The sequence below is a fragment of the Rhinopithecus bieti genome, unplaced genomic scaffold (genome assembly GCF_001698545.2).
Source record: "Rhinopithecus bieti isolate Rb0 unplaced genomic scaffold, ASM169854v2 scaffold_55, whole genome shotgun sequence".
NCBI classification, from domain to species: domain Eukaryota; kingdom Metazoa; phylum Chordata; class Mammalia; order Primates; family Cercopithecidae; genus Rhinopithecus; species Rhinopithecus bieti.
This window is the reverse complement of record NW_016803114.1, coordinates 1907173-1925167: the sequence shown is the minus strand read 5'-3', so window position 1 is coordinate 1925167 and position 17995 is coordinate 1907173. Positions and strand designations below refer to the sequence as shown.

General features: G+C 40.7%; 1 pseudogene; it reads right to left on the bottom strand.

Annotated features, from left to right (window-relative positions):
* Positions 1 to 12483: 12483 nt before the first annotated feature.
* LOC108512751 (uncharacterized protein C9orf78 pseudogene) lies at positions 12484 to 16791 on the bottom strand (annotated as a pseudogene).
* Positions 16792 to 17995: the final 1204 nt, after the last annotated feature.

Genomic DNA, 17995 nt, shown 5'->3' with positions numbered 1-17995 from the left:
AAAAAAAAAAAAAAAAAAAAAAAAAAAAAAAAAGAACTTCATTTGTGGTACTAAGGAGCATCCCAGGGCACTTATAGATTGAATAAATAAAAACTCCATCAACCATTTACATTGAAGAAAATTGTTTTCCAAACTGTCTTCCATAAATACTCACCTTTCAAAAGCATTTTCCTCTTATTAACCCAAGAACACGTGGTAGAGGAAAAGTTGAAGTCATGCTTGATAGTAAGCGATATCTACCAAAGCCTGGTATGGATTTTTCCCAGGATTTGTAGCTGATATACCCTAGAGATGTGGGTAAATTGTGTCACAAAAAACTGCAGAATTGAACTAGAGGTCCCACAGCAGGACATACCATAATATTTTAGGAAAAACAAACAAAAAAAAAAAAAAACAAAAAACAGATTCCCAAGCAATCTTACTTCTGGAGCCAACCCCGACACTTCTCTGCTTTCTCGTGCGCTGAAGCATCTCTGAGGCACCAGTGTCTCTCAGCATGATACAGTTCATTCATACCAGCAAGCATGTGGATGGCTTCAACTTAGGCTGTCAAGTTTTTATTCTTGTCAAGAAAGAAGAAACACAGGAGGCCGGGCGCGGTGGCTCACTGCCTGTAATCCCAGCACTTTGAGAGGCCAAGACGGGGGGATCACGAGGTCAGGAGATGGAGACCATCCTGGCTAACACGGTGAAACCCCGTCTCTACTAAAATGCAAAAAAAAAAAAAAAAAAAAATTAGCTAGGAGAAGTGGCGGGCGCCTGCAGTCCCAGCTACTCGAGAGGCTGAGGCAGGAGAATGGCGTGAACCCAGGAGGTGGAGCTTACAGTGAGCCAAGATCGAGCCACTGTACTCCAGCCTGGGCAACAGAGCGAGACTCAGTCTCAAAACAAAAAACAAGAAACAAAAAACCCAACAACAACAACAACAACAACAACAAAAAAAAAAAAAAAAAAACAAGAAACACAGGGATTCAGAGAACTTAAGTTCTTTCTTACATGATGAACTATATTTGGACAAAAGTCATTCCGCTTGGTCTACAGGTTGTCGTTCTCCAAACGTACTCTTCTTTCTCTTGCCTCTGTGTTTTGCAAGTTCTGAAGCCTCTAGCTCATATTTCCTCACTTGGTGAACTTCCTCTCATCCCCCCAATTAAAGTCCAAGGCTCGCATCCTCTGAGAAGTCCTCCCTGACTCAAGGACCTTCCTTGTCTGCATCAAATAACCTTAAAGACTCTTTAAAGTAATCATTGTCTTATTTATCTATTTTGTCCACTACAGTTGAGTACAGGTGCCATGTCTTTCCTACACTGAGTGCTAAAGGTTAATCTGGGGCTCAGAAAACATGTTGAATGAATACATGAATATATCCATACTAAAATTGCACTAGGCCAGGCACAGTGGCTCATGCCTATAATCCTAACACTTTGGAAAGCAAAGACAGATGAATTGCCTGAGCTCAAGAGTTCGAGACCAGCCTGGGAAACATGATGAAATCCTGTCTCTACTAAAATACAAAACATTAGATGGGTGTGGTGGTGCGCACCTGTAGTCCCAGCTGCTCGGGAGGCTGAGACAGGAGAATTGCTTGAACCTGGGAAGCAGGGGTTGTAGTGAGCTGAGATCACGTCATTGCACTCCAGCAATTTTTTTCTAAAAAAAAAAAAACAAACAAAACAAAAAAATTGTACTAGAAGTTAGCCCATTAGAACAAAGACTAGCTTGTTCATTATCAGAGTGTATCAATTCTGATAATTCCCAGGCACATGCTCTTTAAATAAGGAAATTAGAAAAGCAAACATTCTGGCATTTAGTAGTCACTTAATAAATGGTTCTTGAATAAATGAGCATTTTTAATGAAAGAATATATCTTATATTAGGCAATTCCATTGAATATTAAAATGGGAATTTCCTTTAGACAAAATAATCTCATCAACACCAAAAAACCTCCATTCAAAAGTGTTCAGATCATGTTATTGAAGCCAAAAGAATTCATGGTACAAATACAGATATAGCTTAGCAGCAACACGATTGTAACAATACAATATTTCCTTCCTTCCTTCCTTCCTTCCTTCCTTCCTTCCTTCCTTCCTTCCTTCCTTCCTTCCTTCCTTCCTTTCTCTCTCTCTCCCTTTCTTTCTTCTTTCTTTCTCTTTTTTTTGAGAGGGAGTCTCCCTCCTATTGCCCAGGCTGGAGTGCAATGGCACAATCTCAGCTCACTGCAACCTCTGCCTCCCGGGTTCAAGCAGTTCTCCTGCCTCAGCCTCCTCAGTAGCTGGGATTACAGGCATGCACCACCACGCCCGGCTAATTTTTGTATTTTTAGTAAAGACAGGGTTTCACCTTGTTGGCCAGGCTGGTCTTGAACTCCTGACCTCAGGTGATCCACCTGCCTCAGCCTACCAAAGTGCTGGGATTACAGGCATGAGCCACCATGCCTGGCCAACAATACAATATTTTCAAAAATTAATTTTGGGTTTTTCTTTCCCAGCTTCCTTTTATGTGACCACATTGTCTTAAGGAAAGTAGAATGGTTACATTGAGAATAAAAGGGAATAAATAGTACATGTTTGGCTTTGTGACTCTGAAGCTTGCTTTTGAGAACCAAAGCACCATCTTGAGGGACTCCAGAGATCATGACATAGAAATAGAAAGAGATTAGATGAAGGACCAAGACCTCAGCCTCCCCTCAAGGAGAGCTGGCAGATATAGAGACAGAACAGCACCTGGAGTCAGGGACAGGGGAGAGGAAAACCTGACCTGGAGTCACTCAGGGAAGAGGTTTGGTGGAGGTGAAGATGGTCAACATCAGAAGACCATGCAGAACTGTTGAAATTCGGTAGCAGGATGGATATGAGAATGCCTCTCTAAGGACATGACTCTTGATCAGGGATCCAAAGGATGTGTAGGAGCTACATAGGAGCTTTCACGAGAAGCTGAGATAACTAATTATAGCTTGAAAGAGCACTACACACAGCATGGGGGGAGGGGCCATTTTGCTATCTCTTCTATTAATGGGTGTTCTTATGCCACCTGTGGTTTTTTCAGCCTAAGAACATTCACCTGTGTCCCAAGACTTTTTTGAACTCCATCTATACTGCCCCATATGAATATCCCACATTTCTCAATTGTCCAGGATACCCTTAAGCCTCTTGCCAGTCCCTTAAATATGGTGAATGAGAATTCCTGGCTTCTAGTGTGTCAAGGGGAACAGGGTGGTGTGGAAGAGAGAGGCACAGCACAGGTACTTAGGAAACACTGGACAGTGATCAAACTACCTCCATTACACATATTTTAAATGGAAGTTGAAATTGCAAACCCTGTATAAATTAGTGGTGAGATTAAATTAGCAGAATGTCGGTTCAGAATATAATAAATCTGGTCAGACCATATCTAATGTTGAGATATTTTCCTTGAATACCAAACATGAGGAACACACATTCAGAAGAATACAGACAGGATGATCATAGGAGAGTAGTCTAAAGCACTGGGCACACGCAGTCTAAAGAAGACAAAACTTGGGTGAAGTCTTTCATGAGTTGTAGGGTAAGGGAGAGCACTGGAGCTCATTACTATACTTCCCTGAACCGTGACTGCCACTAGCAGTCAGACAGATACAAAACTGGAGTGTTCAAGATCAGTTGGTTGACCAGTTTGTTAGAATGGTGGCAAAGGACCTCTAAAGGGTGAGTGGGATAGTGAGCAGCTCGGATTACTTCTGACTCTAAGAATTTTTAATTCTATGAAATAAAGACAAAGGATTCATTTAATCAATTAACAAACATTTATTGAGCACTCGTTATGTGTCAGGCACTGTGTTAAGTGCTGGAGATGTAACGGAACAAAATGAGACATGGCCTCTCTCATGTGGCTTACAGTCTAGAGGAGAGAAGGGAGACAAAATAATCACACAAGCAAATAAAATTTCGATGGTGGTAAGTGTTACAAAGGAGGAATGCACAGTGCTATGATAACTTTTATTTAGAGTATACCTGGACAGGAACGTGAGGATAGCTCTTTAAGTATATGACTCTTGATCAGGGATGCAAAGGATGTGTAGGAGCTACCTCCTTCCCCTGTAGGGAAGAACGGTCAAGATGATTGAATAAAATATGCCTCATCAAAAGATAATATGGCATAGTCATTAAAAGATAGAGCTGAATTCCATACCTTCCACATATGAATTGTGTGTCCTTAAGGTAAGTTATTTAAGCTCTCAGCACTTAAGAGTTCTTATCTGCAAAATCAGGAAAATATATATTTCACAGGGTTAAGATTATTGAAATAAAGGATGCAAAATGATTAGCCCAAGCCAATGTGTAGTGCTTATTAAACTTTGGTGATAATCCATAAATTGACATGAAATGACAATGACAAATTATTTATTGAAGATAGAGCAAGAACCTTTTAAACTACAAAACAGTACATTCCAGGCCGGGCTCGGTGGCTCAAGCCTGTAATCCCAGCACTTTGGGAGGCCGAGACAGGCGGATCACAAGGTCAGGAGATCGAGACCATCCTGGCTAACACGGTGAAACCCCGTCTCTACTAAAAAATACAAAAAACTAGCCAGGCGAGGTGGCGGGCGCCTGTAGTCCCAGCTACTCGAAGGCTGAGGCAGGAGAATGGCATAAACCTGGGAGGCGGAGCTTGCAGTGAGCTGAGAACCGGCCACTGCACTCCAGCCCGGGTGACAGAGCGAGACTCCGTCTCAAAAAAAAAAAAAAAAAAAAAACAGTACATTCTTGGATCCTGAAAATCTCAGCATTAAGGCTGGAATCATCAAATCATTAAGTAGGTAGTGTGAACCATAGTCCACAAATCTGTTGTGAACAATATTCCATAATTCTTCATTTTCCTTTGAACCTAATTAAATATTACTCTTGCCTAGATCAGGAAACTTTTTTTGTAGATCAAAGAATTGTTCTAGATCGAGGAATGCAATCTCAATTATTATTGGATTCCTTTGTCCCTCCTAATTTTCAGTTCATCAAGGTGGTGCCTAATAAATTCATTTTCCAAGATAGCTTCACTCCTTGACAGCAGGCAACTCACTTGACCAAGGTTTCTGTCCCTTTTCTCATCTGAAGCAATCTCTCCTCTCTAGTATTTCTTCTCATCTTCCTCCTTATCTCTCCCTCCCACTTCCTTCTCTCCTTCTATTCTTCTTCCCTCTTTTCAAATTATCTCTGTCTCTCCCTATCTTCGAGAACAGGAAGCAAGTGTCTTTGATGGCCTAGGCTAGAACAGTGCCTGACACAAGCCTGCTTTTATTCCCTTATCTGGCCCCATCCACATCCTACTGATTGGTCCATTTTACAGAGAGCTAATTGGTCTATTTTACAGAGCGCTGATTGGTCTGTTTTTGACAGAGTGCTGATTGGTGCATTTACAATCCCTGAGCTAGACACAGAGTGCTGGTTGGTGTATTTACAATCCTTTAACTAAACACAGAGTGTTGATTGGTGCGTTTACAATCCTTTAGCTAGACATAAAAGTTCTCCAAGTCCCCACTAGGTTAGCTAGATACAGAGTACTGATTGGTGTATTTACAAACCTTGAGCTAGACACCGAGTGCATTTATAATCCCTTAGCTAGACATAAAGGTTCTCCAAGTCCCTACTAGACTCAGGAGCTCATCTGGCTTCACCTATTATATCCCACAGCAGGGCTGCAGGCCACGCTGCCTGCCAGTCCCCTGCCATGCGCTGGCACTCCTCAGCCTGCGGGCGGTTGATGGGACCAATCACTGCGGAGCAGGGGGCCGTCCTAGTTGGGGAGGCTGGGGCGGCGAGGGAGCCCACTGCGGTGGGGGGGGGCGGGGGTTCGGGCGTGGCACGCTGCAGGTCCCCAGCCCTGCCCTGCGGGGAGGCAACTGAGGCCCGGCGAGAACTTGAGCCACAGCGCCGGCAGGCCAGCACTGCTAGGGGACCCGGCGCACCCACCGCAGCTGCTGGCCCAGGTGCTAAGCCACTCGGCACCAGCCTGCTGCTCTGAGTGCAGGGCCCCAGGAGCCCGCGCGGGCGCCCGCAGGAACTCACCCTGGCCTGTGAGCCCCGCACCCAGCCCCGGTTCCCATTCGCCCCTCTCCCTCCACACCTCCCGGCAAGCAGAGGGAGCCGCCTCCAGCCTCGGCCAGCCCAGAGAGGGGCTCCCACAGTGCCCTGGCAGGCTGAAGGGCTCCCAAGCGCCACCAGAGTGGACGCCAAGGCAGAGGAGGTGCCCAGAGGTAGGGCTGCTAGCATGTTGTCACCTTTCAACATGATGAGGTACTGCAGGAACTAACAAGAGTGGAGAGCTGTCACTCTTAGGCCTAAAAGGCAAGTTACCAGAATCTACAGAGAACCTCAAGTCATGGAAGTAGGACCACCTAACTGGAGCTGCAATCTTCCAACACAGCTAATATTGCCAGTGCCCTAATCACGATAAGGAATTGGAGTGGAGAGGTGCACAGAGGGATGAATACTCTTAATCTCTCTTCTCCCACTCCCTCCATTTTCTGCAAGTTCCTCCAACAGCTGAACCCAATTGGAAGCCAGAGAACAGGGAGCCTGGGTCATGTGATCCTCAAAAGTCAGCCTTCTTAGGCATACAGTAGGTTAGAGAAGAGCAAATAATGGATCAACGTGAGGGAAGGGTGCTGGTAAGTGTAGTATATTTGCTGATGAAGAACATTTAGGCCAGCCACAGAGATTGGCTCATTCTTGAAATTTAAAAAGTATACGCATGAAGGAAATATCAGTGGTTGCCAGGGATTGAAGAGGGGGTGGGGTTGGTGGGGAAGGGGATATAGCTATAAAAGAGCAACATGAGGGATTCTTGTGACGATGAACATATTCTGTGTCTTGACTGTATCTCTATAAATATCTTAGCTGTGATGTTGTTCTAGTTTTGTAAGATATTTCCTTAGGGGAAACTGGGTAAAAGGTATACAGGAGGTCTTGTATTATTCTTACAATAGCACGTGAAATATAAATATCTCAAAATAAAATATTTAATTAAAAAAAGGAAAAATCAAGTTAGCTTGAGATCAGATGTTGGATATTTCTCAGTCTTATGTCATCAAAAGAAGTATAATTATTTGCTTCCCCAAAAAACTGAGTCTTCCATTTGATTTACACAGAAATCTGTAGCTCCTGCAATTCTTAGCAATAATCACCAAACAAATTGATTTTTGCTAAAAGTTTCTCACTCTTTGACTTGACCATATCTTTAGAATATTTGTTAGATTGCAAAACCCCAAACACACCCATGAATAGCCTTGGTCTGTTAAGACACTGAAGGAAATGCATACTTGAGCACAGAGAGAACTAAGGAACAGATGTGTATTAGAAATAATCAAAGGAGTAGAGCAGGGGAATTGAAGGCAGTTCATTAAAATATTCACTCTCCATCTTGTTACAAGAAGATTTAATATGGATATTAAACATAGTACAATAAAAACCGCACACCTGGTAGAGTGACTATTATCAAAAAGATGAGATATAAGTATTGGCAAAGATGTGGAGGAAAGGGAACCCTTGCACACTGTTGGTGGGAATGTAAATTAGTAGTACAGTCATTTTGGAAAACAATATGGAGATTCCTCCAAAAACTAAAAATAGTATTACCATATGATCCAGCAGTCTCACTTCTGGGTATACATCCAAAAGAATGAAATCTGTGTGTTGAAGAGATGTTCGTACTTCCATGTTCATTGCAGTTGTATTCACAACAGCCAAGATATGGAACCAACGTAAGTGACCATCCTCAGATGAATTGCTTTTTTTAAAATATGCTATATATACCCAGTGAAATAACATGCAGCCTTAAAAAAAAGAACAAAAATGTGTCATTTGAGACAACATAGCGGAATCCAGAGAACATTCTGCTAAGTGAAATAAGCCAGGCGCGGAAAGACAAACACTGCATGATCTCTCTGGAACCAGAGGCTGGTGGGGGAGGGGAAGGGAGCAGGCAGAGCAAGGGGAAATGTTAGTCAAAGGGTACAAAGTTTCAGTTAGATGGAGGGACAAGTTCTGATGATCTATTGCACAAGGTGACTATAGTTAAAATAATGTATTGTATATTTCAATATTCCTAAAAGTGGATTTAAAATGTTCTTACCACAAAGAAATGATAAGTATGTGAGGGGACAGATATGTTAATTTGTCTAATTTGTTTATTCCACAATGTATAGGTGTACTAAGACATCATATTTTGCCCCATAAATATGTAATTATTTGTCAATAGGGAATAAAAATTAAATTTAAATAAATCAACTCAAAATGGGTTAAAGTCTTAAATGTAAGGTCTGAAACTATAAAACTAAAAGAAAAAAGCACAATGGAATGTTTTTAATAATATGAATAAATCTGCTAAAGAAAAAAACGGGATAGTAACCATGAGACTCAGTCAGGAGTAGGGCTAATACACAGCATAAAAGCCTAAATAAAGCCATGTACAATGTGAGAAATCAGCCCTTCAAGTAGCCTCTGGCCCTACCTTTCTAATAGCCAATGCAAAAAACAAACGTGACCTATTACGTGATTATAAGATAAAACTTGACTTGAAAGAAATCTCTTTGTTGTGTCCCTGTAGGGGTGACATTACAGTTTCCTCAACAACACACTTAGGATTAATAACACTAGTTTCATTGTTCAGTAAAAACAGTTCTAACTGGGACCTAAATAATGCAGTTTAGGTGTCCAGTTTTCTGGTTTTAATTAGGGGACATTTTGGAGTATGTTCAAAATGAAAGAATTACATTCTTTAAGAAATCAAAAAAAAAATGTTTTCCACCAAGCTTTGAGTAGGTATTAGTAAGTTTTCAAACTCAAATCCCTACACAGTGCAAGAAGGTAAAACAATGAAGAGAAATGGATGTCTGTTAAAAACAAACACTAAAAAATACAATGATAAAACAGCATTTGACAAGTGGTCTCCATTTGGGGGTTACAATAAGGTGTGGTAGGGACTATGCAACCTAGAGCCGACTGCTCATAACCAGCCTATTGTTATCAGAACTGAAATAGGGGCCAGATGTTGCTAGGTCTCTTATTTTTCCTGTGTATTAGAGTTCTATTACAGAAAACAGAAACCACTCTAGCTATTTTAAGCATAAAGGGCAAAGGGCTTCAACACAGGGAATTAGGTGCTTAGAATGTGTTGAGGCCAGGCCTCCAGGACTTGCTGACAGGGAACAATGAAAAATCGGCCCTGAAGGAAGCTGCTAACCCTGCCTGAGTCAGAGGACCGGAAATCAATAAGCTTCCCCCTGAACGGTTTGCTCTGGGAACAACATAGGAATTGGGAAGATATTGTTGCTGCTGCTGCTGCTGCTGCTGCTGGTTCCAGAGCCATACTTCACCCGTCCAGGGCCACACTAACAACAAAAATAACAACAGCGTAAAGATGCTGCTGACACCATCCACCTTTTGACCCTTACAAAGCTTGTAGCAGGAACGCTGCTACAAAAAACCCCAAAGGGGGCTTGAACTGATCATGCCTATCACTAGGAGCAGCCAGGACGGCTGCCTTTTAAATCTCACTTGAATGCATCTCGTTGGTCAAAGTTAAAGTTAAATCACATCTGACTGCCCAGCTTAGAAATGTCCCTTTCAGTTGCCCAGCCTCTGGGGGCGGGGAGTGACAATGTGTAGAATGTATGCAAACTAAAAATCCATTTTATTCACCATATTGTATTTTGATGCAAAGATCACCTGAGCTTTTTAATGCTGGCAATTAATTCAATTTTTTTTTAAATTAATGGATGGGCAGGCCAATAACATAGAGGTCAAGAAAATGCATCTGTGATCCAGTCTGGTGGCTCATGCCTGTAATCCCAACAGTTTGGGAGGCTGAGGCAGGAGGATCGCTTGAGCCCAGGAGTTCAAGACCAGCTTGAACAACATAGAGAGACGCTGTCACTACAAAAATAATAATAATAGTAATAATAGTTAGCAGGTCATGGTGGCACACCTGTGGTCCCAGCTATTTGGGAGGCTGAGGTGGGAGGACCACTTGAGCCCAGGAGCTGAAGACTGCATTAAACTATGATTATACCACCACTTTCTAGCTTGAGTGATGGAAAAGAAAAGGAAAGGAAGGGAAGGGGAGGGGAGGGGGAGAGGGGAGGGGAGGAGGGAAGGGATAGGGGGAGTGGAAGGGAAGGAAGAAGAAAGGAAGAGAGAAGAAGAGAAAAGAAACAAGAAAGAAGAAAGAAAGAAAGAAAAGAAAAGAGCGAGAAAGAGAAAGAAAGAAAAGAAAGAAAGAAAGAAGAAAAGAAAGAAGAAAAGAAAAGAAAGAAAGAAAAGAAAGAAAGAAAGAAAGGAAAGAAAGGAAAGAAAGAAAGAAAGAAAGGAAAGAAAGAAAGAAAGAAAGAAAGAAAGAAAGAAAGAAAGAAAGAAAGAAAGAAAGAAAGAAAGAGAAAGAAAAAAAAGAAAGAAAGAAAGAAGAAAAGAAAGAAGAAAGGAAATGCATCTGTGAACAGATTCAGCTTCAGGACAAGTAACTGGAGGATAGTTTTTGGTTCACTTCAGTGCATGGAGGAAGATGTGAAGCCTCAACCCCTCACTCCAGTTCATATATGAATAACAGTGTCTATAGTGTGCTATATTCAAAGCACTTACAAAGGTATTTATTATTACAAAGATAGTAAATTATTGATAAAATAATATTTCAACAACGCATAAAAACATATAGTAAAATCTAATTTATCTTCTTTTACTGCCCACTGCCCACATGTAACCTGGCATAATGTGAAATAAGTCAGACTTCTCTGTGTTGGAAGTTGAATCTGCTAGAAGCATCCTTTGATTCAGGAGGTCTATACAGAGAAAGCTAGAGCCAAGGTGTTGGACTAATAAGAGAACCTAGCCAGTACGTATGGTGGGAGTTTAATTTGGCTGGTGAGTTTAGTGACTGAGGAATAGGTGGCCTTTCCAAAATAGATAGCTCATATTCAGCTGGGAACAAAGGGAGTTTCTTATAACATATTCTACACATAGCGAAGCAAACAAATACAATGTTCTATATCACAGATGTTTTACCAGCTTTGTGGCAATCTCAGATTTTGTTTTTAATGGTCACATTTATTGTTAATATTTGAATAACTGGGTGGGCACAGTGGCTCATGCCTGCAATCCCAACACTTTGGGAGGCTGAGGTGGGTGGATCACTTGAGGTCAGGAGTTTGAGGCCAGCCTGGCCAACATAGCGAAACCCCGTCTCTACTAAAAATACAAAAACTAGCCAAGCGTGGTGGGAGGTTCCTATAGTCCCAGCTACTTGGGAGGATGAAGCGAGAGAATCGCTTGAACCCAGCAGGCAGAGGTTGCAGTGAGCCGAGATTGCGCCATTGCACTCTAGTCTGGGTGACAGAGCAAGATCCTATCTTCAAAAAAAAAAAAAAATTGAATAACTTAGAGAACATGTTGCCTTGCTCAGTAAACATTGGAAGAAAGGGGCTATAATTTATTATATTCTAAACACTACAGTAAAATATTTAAATTTAATTAAGAACTTTAGTCCCCTAGCTTATCTTTCAGCAATGTTTCTTGTTTATTTTGCTCTTGTTTTCTTTTTTTTCTTTTTTCTCCTTTTGAGGCAGAGTCTTACTCTGCTGCCCAGGCTGGAGTGCAGTGGCACCATCTCGGCTCACTGCAACCTCTGCCTCCCCGGTTCAAGCGATCCTCCCGCCTTAGTCTCCCAAGTAGCTAGGTTTACAGGCACCAGCCAGCCAGCCCAGCTAATTTTTGTATTTTTAGTAGAGATGGGGTTTTGCCATGTTGGCCAGACTGGTCGTGAACTCCTGACCTCAGGTGATCTGCCTGCCTCAGCCTCCCAAAATGCTGGGATTACAGGTGTGAGCCACCACACCCGGCCTATTTAGCTCCTATTTTCAGAAGAAAGTAAACATTCTTTATTTTTTATTTTTTTAATTCATTTTGTATTTAATAATTCTAAAAGTGATAAAAAATATATATAGTTTTGCCTTTTCTTTCTTAATAAAAAAACTTTGTAGAAGTTAGAATATACCAGTATTCCTCTGATATTCTAGTATTTTTCTGCTGTCAGCTAGACCCACTGTAAACAATGAAGGATGGATTTCTGAATCCATTTCAAATATGTGAAAGTAGAAGACAAGATTGCATATATAATGATAAAAGCACAGTCTAAAGGGTATTATTAATAGCATACCATGGACACGTAGTTGCTTGCTCCTGACCAAGAACAAATGTTAAGAGAAAGCCAATACATTTACAAACAAGATTTAGTGCCCACAAGAATAGAGTTTGCTTTTTAATAGGAAATACTATGCATTGCTTTATTTCAAAAAGTTACGAATTTAGTGCTTGAAAATCCAGCAGGTAAGCAGCAGGAGTAAGAGAGTCTTTTTTTTGGAACTGTCTAATGGCAAATGAGCATGCTTCTATCCAGGAAGCATTTTTCCGTGAAAGGGATGGAGGGAGAAAGAACTGGTATTTACATTCCATTCTACACATCTCAGTACCGCCTGTTCATCTTCTTGAACTTCTCATAGTGATAGTCATCAGGGGCCTTCTCATTAACAGGATGCTTGCCATTTGGAAAGGACCACTCAGGCTCTGTCTTCTCCCTGTCACCTGCTTTCAAGGCTCTTTGTTTCTGTGTATGAGGCTGTTGAGCTCCTCATGATAAAAATTGGTTGTGCAGCACATACTCACAGTCACGTTGGTAGGCATGAAGGATGTCTCACTGTCTTTCTTCTTGTTCTGCTGCTCTTTCCCAGATGGGCCTTGGCATACTCCATGGAAATGATATTATTTTTTATTTTAGCATTGATGCTGAGGTCCACCTTGGGTATGCCACTCAGCATCTGGCTAGAAAGCATCTCCTCTGTCTTCTTTGCTGAGGAAACACAAATGTTTTCTTGAAGTTCATAAAGGCAGTCCTCTGTGTTCTTCAGCTTGACTATCTGTTCCTCATCTTCCATGATCTCTTTCGTCTTCTTCAGCTCTGTCTCAACGTACTTTATTTTGTCTGCGTCCTCATCCCTTCAGTTGGTTTCTGCAGAAAACAGTGTCCCCAGGATTTTCTTCTTCACTGATTTTATCTTTGTGCCTTTTGTTTAGTTTCTTTAGGAAACTGTGGTGGATACCATACCACCTGTTTTCATCTGAAAGGGATCATCCACTAGAGCGGTCTCTTCTTGTACCTTCTCTTCCACCAGCAAGGCCACAGCACTCAGCCTGTTGGGCCTCTTCCTCAAGTTCTGCACCCTCTTGTCTCTTCCAGTTTTAATCGAACCTCCTCTGAATCCTGCTTATTCTCTTCTGACTCTGAGTCGGCCTGGCACCAGCAGAAAGTCTTTCTTTTTATCTTATAGAGAGAATAATAATTGGCACTTCTCAAAGTATTCGCGTCAACAAGACATTTTCTTCTCGAGGCATCTCATCAAATCCACAGGATCTATAATTTCATTTACGTTTAGCCAAGGTCTAATCAAGGATTTAGGTTTCTAATTTGTATTTCCCCAGTTGTTTAATGTATACATTTGAGATACAGTATTTTTGTGTGTGTGCATGTGTGTGTATGTGTATTTGTGTGTATAGAGAGGGTGTGTGTGAGAGAGAGAACATGTATGTGTGCTTGTATGCGTATCATTTTTTCAAGTACTTTCACATATTGTCTCGTTAAAGTGTTGAAACAACCATATGAATAAACAGGTTGCCTATTATTTTCTCCATTTTACTGTGGCTCAAAGAGGTTTAGTGGCTTCATGATGATTAACTAATAAAGTATCAGAACAGATTTGAACCCTCTGTTTCTGAGTCCAATTTTCTTTGCCCTAAACTACATGTCTTCATATAGAAATCATAAAATATAGCTGAAGGGCTTTAGAATTCCTGGAGGAAAGTGAGGAGCAGGAAGAACAGATGTGGGGACTCCTCTCTGTGGCATCTCTTCCTCCCCTGGCTATAGCAATTGGAACCTGCTGTTGCTGCTGAGCAGAGCCTATGTGTGCTCAGCGCTTCCAGGAGCTGGGTAGGTGTTTTGCAGCCTGTTGTCTGAATCCCCAAGAAGAACCTAATTATTAATAGTTCATCCAAAATTTGAGATTCACTTTGTTTCTTTTCAGTCCTCTTGGAGATTGAAGAATTCTTGCTGAATCTTAATGTTGTTTTTCTTATCAAAATACTTATACATGTTAACTGTAATTAATTTAGAAAATAATGATTTCATAAAGAAAAGAAATTAATAATAGCTGGTAGTCCCACCATCCACATATTTCTATTACTACAGTTTTGCTGTATATTATTTCTTTACAAATATAAGAATTTTTAAATGAAATTACACTCTCTTTTGCAGTGTTTCTGTGTTTTCTCTAGAAATAGAAAAGTATCACAAGTCTAGTCCCATGTTATTAAGAAGTCTTCTATAAGAACATTTTTAGTGACTATCTCATTGCATGATGTCAGTGTTCTTCCATAAGAACATTTTTAATGACTATCTCATTGCATGATGTCAGAGTTTGCTTCACATACTAGGTCAGAATTTTAAATTAGTTCTGTTCTTCATCATTTTAGATATGCCATGTTTATTTCATTTCCTGTTTATTATGAAGAACCCAGCTCTAACCCCATATAGTACCTGGAAGAAGCAACCATATACATCATAAGACACCTCTTCTCCCAAACAGCTGCTAGGATGAGGCTAATCTATTGGCACTCAGCAAGCAATCAGACTACATCAATCAAGAATTTTAACTAAGAGACCCAGCAAAAACAGTAGAGGAGAGGCATTTCAAATGAAAGATACTTTGCAACTTAATACTTACAACCAAAAGAACCGTGACCAAAACACTGTGATAAAACTTGAGGCTGAATCTGCATTTTCCATATTCATAATTTGTTAGAATAATTCTTAAAATTGGGATTGCTAGCTCAATTTTATACGTTTTAAGACTTTTGATGCACATTGCCAAATTGCTACCTGGAAGAGTTGAACCAGTTTATTTTCCTCCTAACCACCACTAGAGGTTCATGTATTCTTTCCAATTTGATTTACAAAATGGTATTTCGTTGTCTTAAGTTGCATATCTATGATTTCTGAGTGAGTTTTAAGATTTTCTATAGGGATTGACCATTTGTATTTCTTCTCTTGTTGATTGCCTTTTCATATCATTTGCTCATCTTTTTTGTTAGAGTAATCATACTTTTCTCATTGATTTAAAATAGCTCCTTATGTGTTACAGATTTTAATCCTGATCAGGACCTTTTTTACTGGGAGCTAATGTGAGTTAGGAGGACGTGCAGGGAAAGATGAACCAAGGGTTTGGGTGAAGGTCTGCAGCCAAAGGAGGATTAGGTCAGGAGACACTGCAGCTCCTGACTCCTCTCCCTCTTCCCTAACCAGCATCTTTTCCCCCAGGGCATTCATAGAGACTTTCAAAGAGTATATTGATATAGATAGTTTTTAGGGAATTAATTTATGGATTTTCAAATAGCATATAACTTGTTCATAAAATTGACTGCCTGAGAAATCTTTACTCACCTCCCTTTTCCAGCAGTTTTCTCCCATTTCACAAAATCTTGCTATGGTGATTTGCAATGGGATATAAAGTACTCTGGAGCTCCAAAAAAATGGTAATTTGAAATACTGGGGAGGATGTCAAGAAAATGAGTGACTCGAATCCCTGGGTAAAAAAAATTCCTTTGCAAGTCAAGTGGTTGCTAAATCTTTGCCTTCAATAAAATTTAAAGAAGACACGATTCAGTTGTCAGTTGACAGATTATTAAAAATTTTTTCTTATAGATCACCTTGTGCATATAACTCAATGGGAATTGAGTGACATTGCCATAGCTGTCTTCATTCCCATCTACACAAACAAGATTTCTCAATGTTTTTATTGAGATGCATTTTAAGAGTTTGATTTTCTAATCTTAATAATTACCTGTCTAAAGTTATAATATATTCATGTTGTTCTCATCAGGTATACCCCATAATCATCAGGACAGTATAAGCTCCCTAACTGTAATAAGTAAACCTAAAACTTCAGTGCTTTAACACAACAAACTTGATTGCTTTTTCATCTCACAGTTTGATGCAGATGAGGAGCCCTTCTTGGGGACTCTCTTCTAAGGGTGACCGAGATAGCTCTGCTTCCATCTTGTATCTCTGCCACCAGAGTTTCTAGTTCCACTTGGGAAGATGAGAGAGAGAGAGAGAGACAGAGAAATTCTATTCACCCTTCCTTCCTTCCTTCCTTCCTTCCTTCCTTCCTTCCTTCCTTCCTCCTTCCTTCCTTCCTTCCTCCCTCCCTCCCTCCCTCCCTCTCTCTCTCTCTCTCTCTCTCTCTCTCTTTCTTTCTGAGACAGAATCTCCCTCTGTCACCCCAGCTGGAGTGCAGTGGCACGATCTCAGCTCACTGCAACCTCTGCCTCCTGGGTTCAAGAAATTCTCATTTCTCCTACCTCAGCCTCCAAGTTGCTGGGACTACAGGCGCACATCACTACACCCAGCTGATTTTTGTATTTTTAGTAGAGATGGGGTTTCATCATCTTGGTCAGGTCTTGAACTCCTGGCCTCAAGGGATCCCCCCACCTCGGCCTCCCAAAATGCTGGGATTACAGGTGTGAGCCACCACACCTGGCCTCACTACGCTTTTAACTGCCTAGGATAGGAAACAAGATTTCATTTCTGCCCATTCTCCCAGTGGAAGACTACGAAATATAAACTTCTTGGACTTTCTAGAAGAAAAAGGGTGTGGTGAGCACAGAGTACTGTCTCTGCCACAGGTACTGCTGGCAATAATCGCAGTGAGGGCTCCATCCAGTTGCATTGTCTTTTAACAGAGCCAAAGGTCACAGGAAAGAAACAAATTGTAATTTCACTTTATATTTATTATAGAAAACTAAGGTGTAATTATACTAAGGTAAAATTTAAATACTCCTAAGCACAGAAAGATCTTTTATTATAATAAAATTTTGTAGAAGAATGGAAATAAGAATTCAAAGGGACAAAGAAATGATGTAAAATTCCTACCTCTTACTAAATGGATGATGGTGGGTGTCATGGTGCTATACTACTTATATTCCATTAGATATATTATAACAAGCTGAGTATTACTTTTGAAAGCCAATATTTACAGCAGACCATATATTACACCCTTTGCAACCATTTAAGTTTTGATGAAAACTTTTAGATTATAACATAAAACTGAATGAAGTTATATAGTTTTTCAAAATTCCTTTAGGAAATATTGAACAAAAATGTTGAAGCCCAGTGTCTTTAAGGAAATACTCAGTTTGATTTCATTCAACTGTTAGTAGGACGACTTCTGCTGTACTGGATCTGCAGCTCCATAGGTTGCAAACCACTGTCTTTTAGGACACCAATCTCTCAGGAAGTCTAGGGACAAAGAATTCCAGGTACAGAAATGTTGCATTTTTTGGCAGAGCATAAATGAAGGTGACAAGCAGAGCCGCAGGCTGACACACCCTGCTTAGCTTTGTGGTCAAGCTACCTTAGGGTTTAAGTCTTCTGCTCTGAAGTCTGTGAATTCTTATTGCCATGCTTATCAGCTGATCATATTGAACCACTCTCCCAGTGAAATAAAAATCCTACCACTTTCCAGAAGAATCTAAAGCAGGCTGTCTTTTTGACTGCTGAAGATGGCAGTTTTAGACAGGGGTCTAGCTCTCCTCCCTAAAAAGGCCCATTGACCTTTATTGCAAGTGAAATAGCCTATGGGAACAGTAAATGGCTAACCTTACTGTACTATAAAATAGGGCTCCCGCAGCCTCTCCTGTCTCTCAGCTCTACTGAGAGGCTTATAATAGCATTTCTCATAAAAGCCTCTGTGCCATTTCCCAGGTGCAAACCTTTACAGAAGTACAACTAGGGAGTTTCCAAAATTGCTCGAAGAGAAGATTGTCTAAGGATAATGCCAACTATTTAGCAGGTGTTTCTTGACCGGAATTTGAGATCACTTTATTTTTTGCATTTGCTTTTATGTAACCTGTGTAAGTGGCAA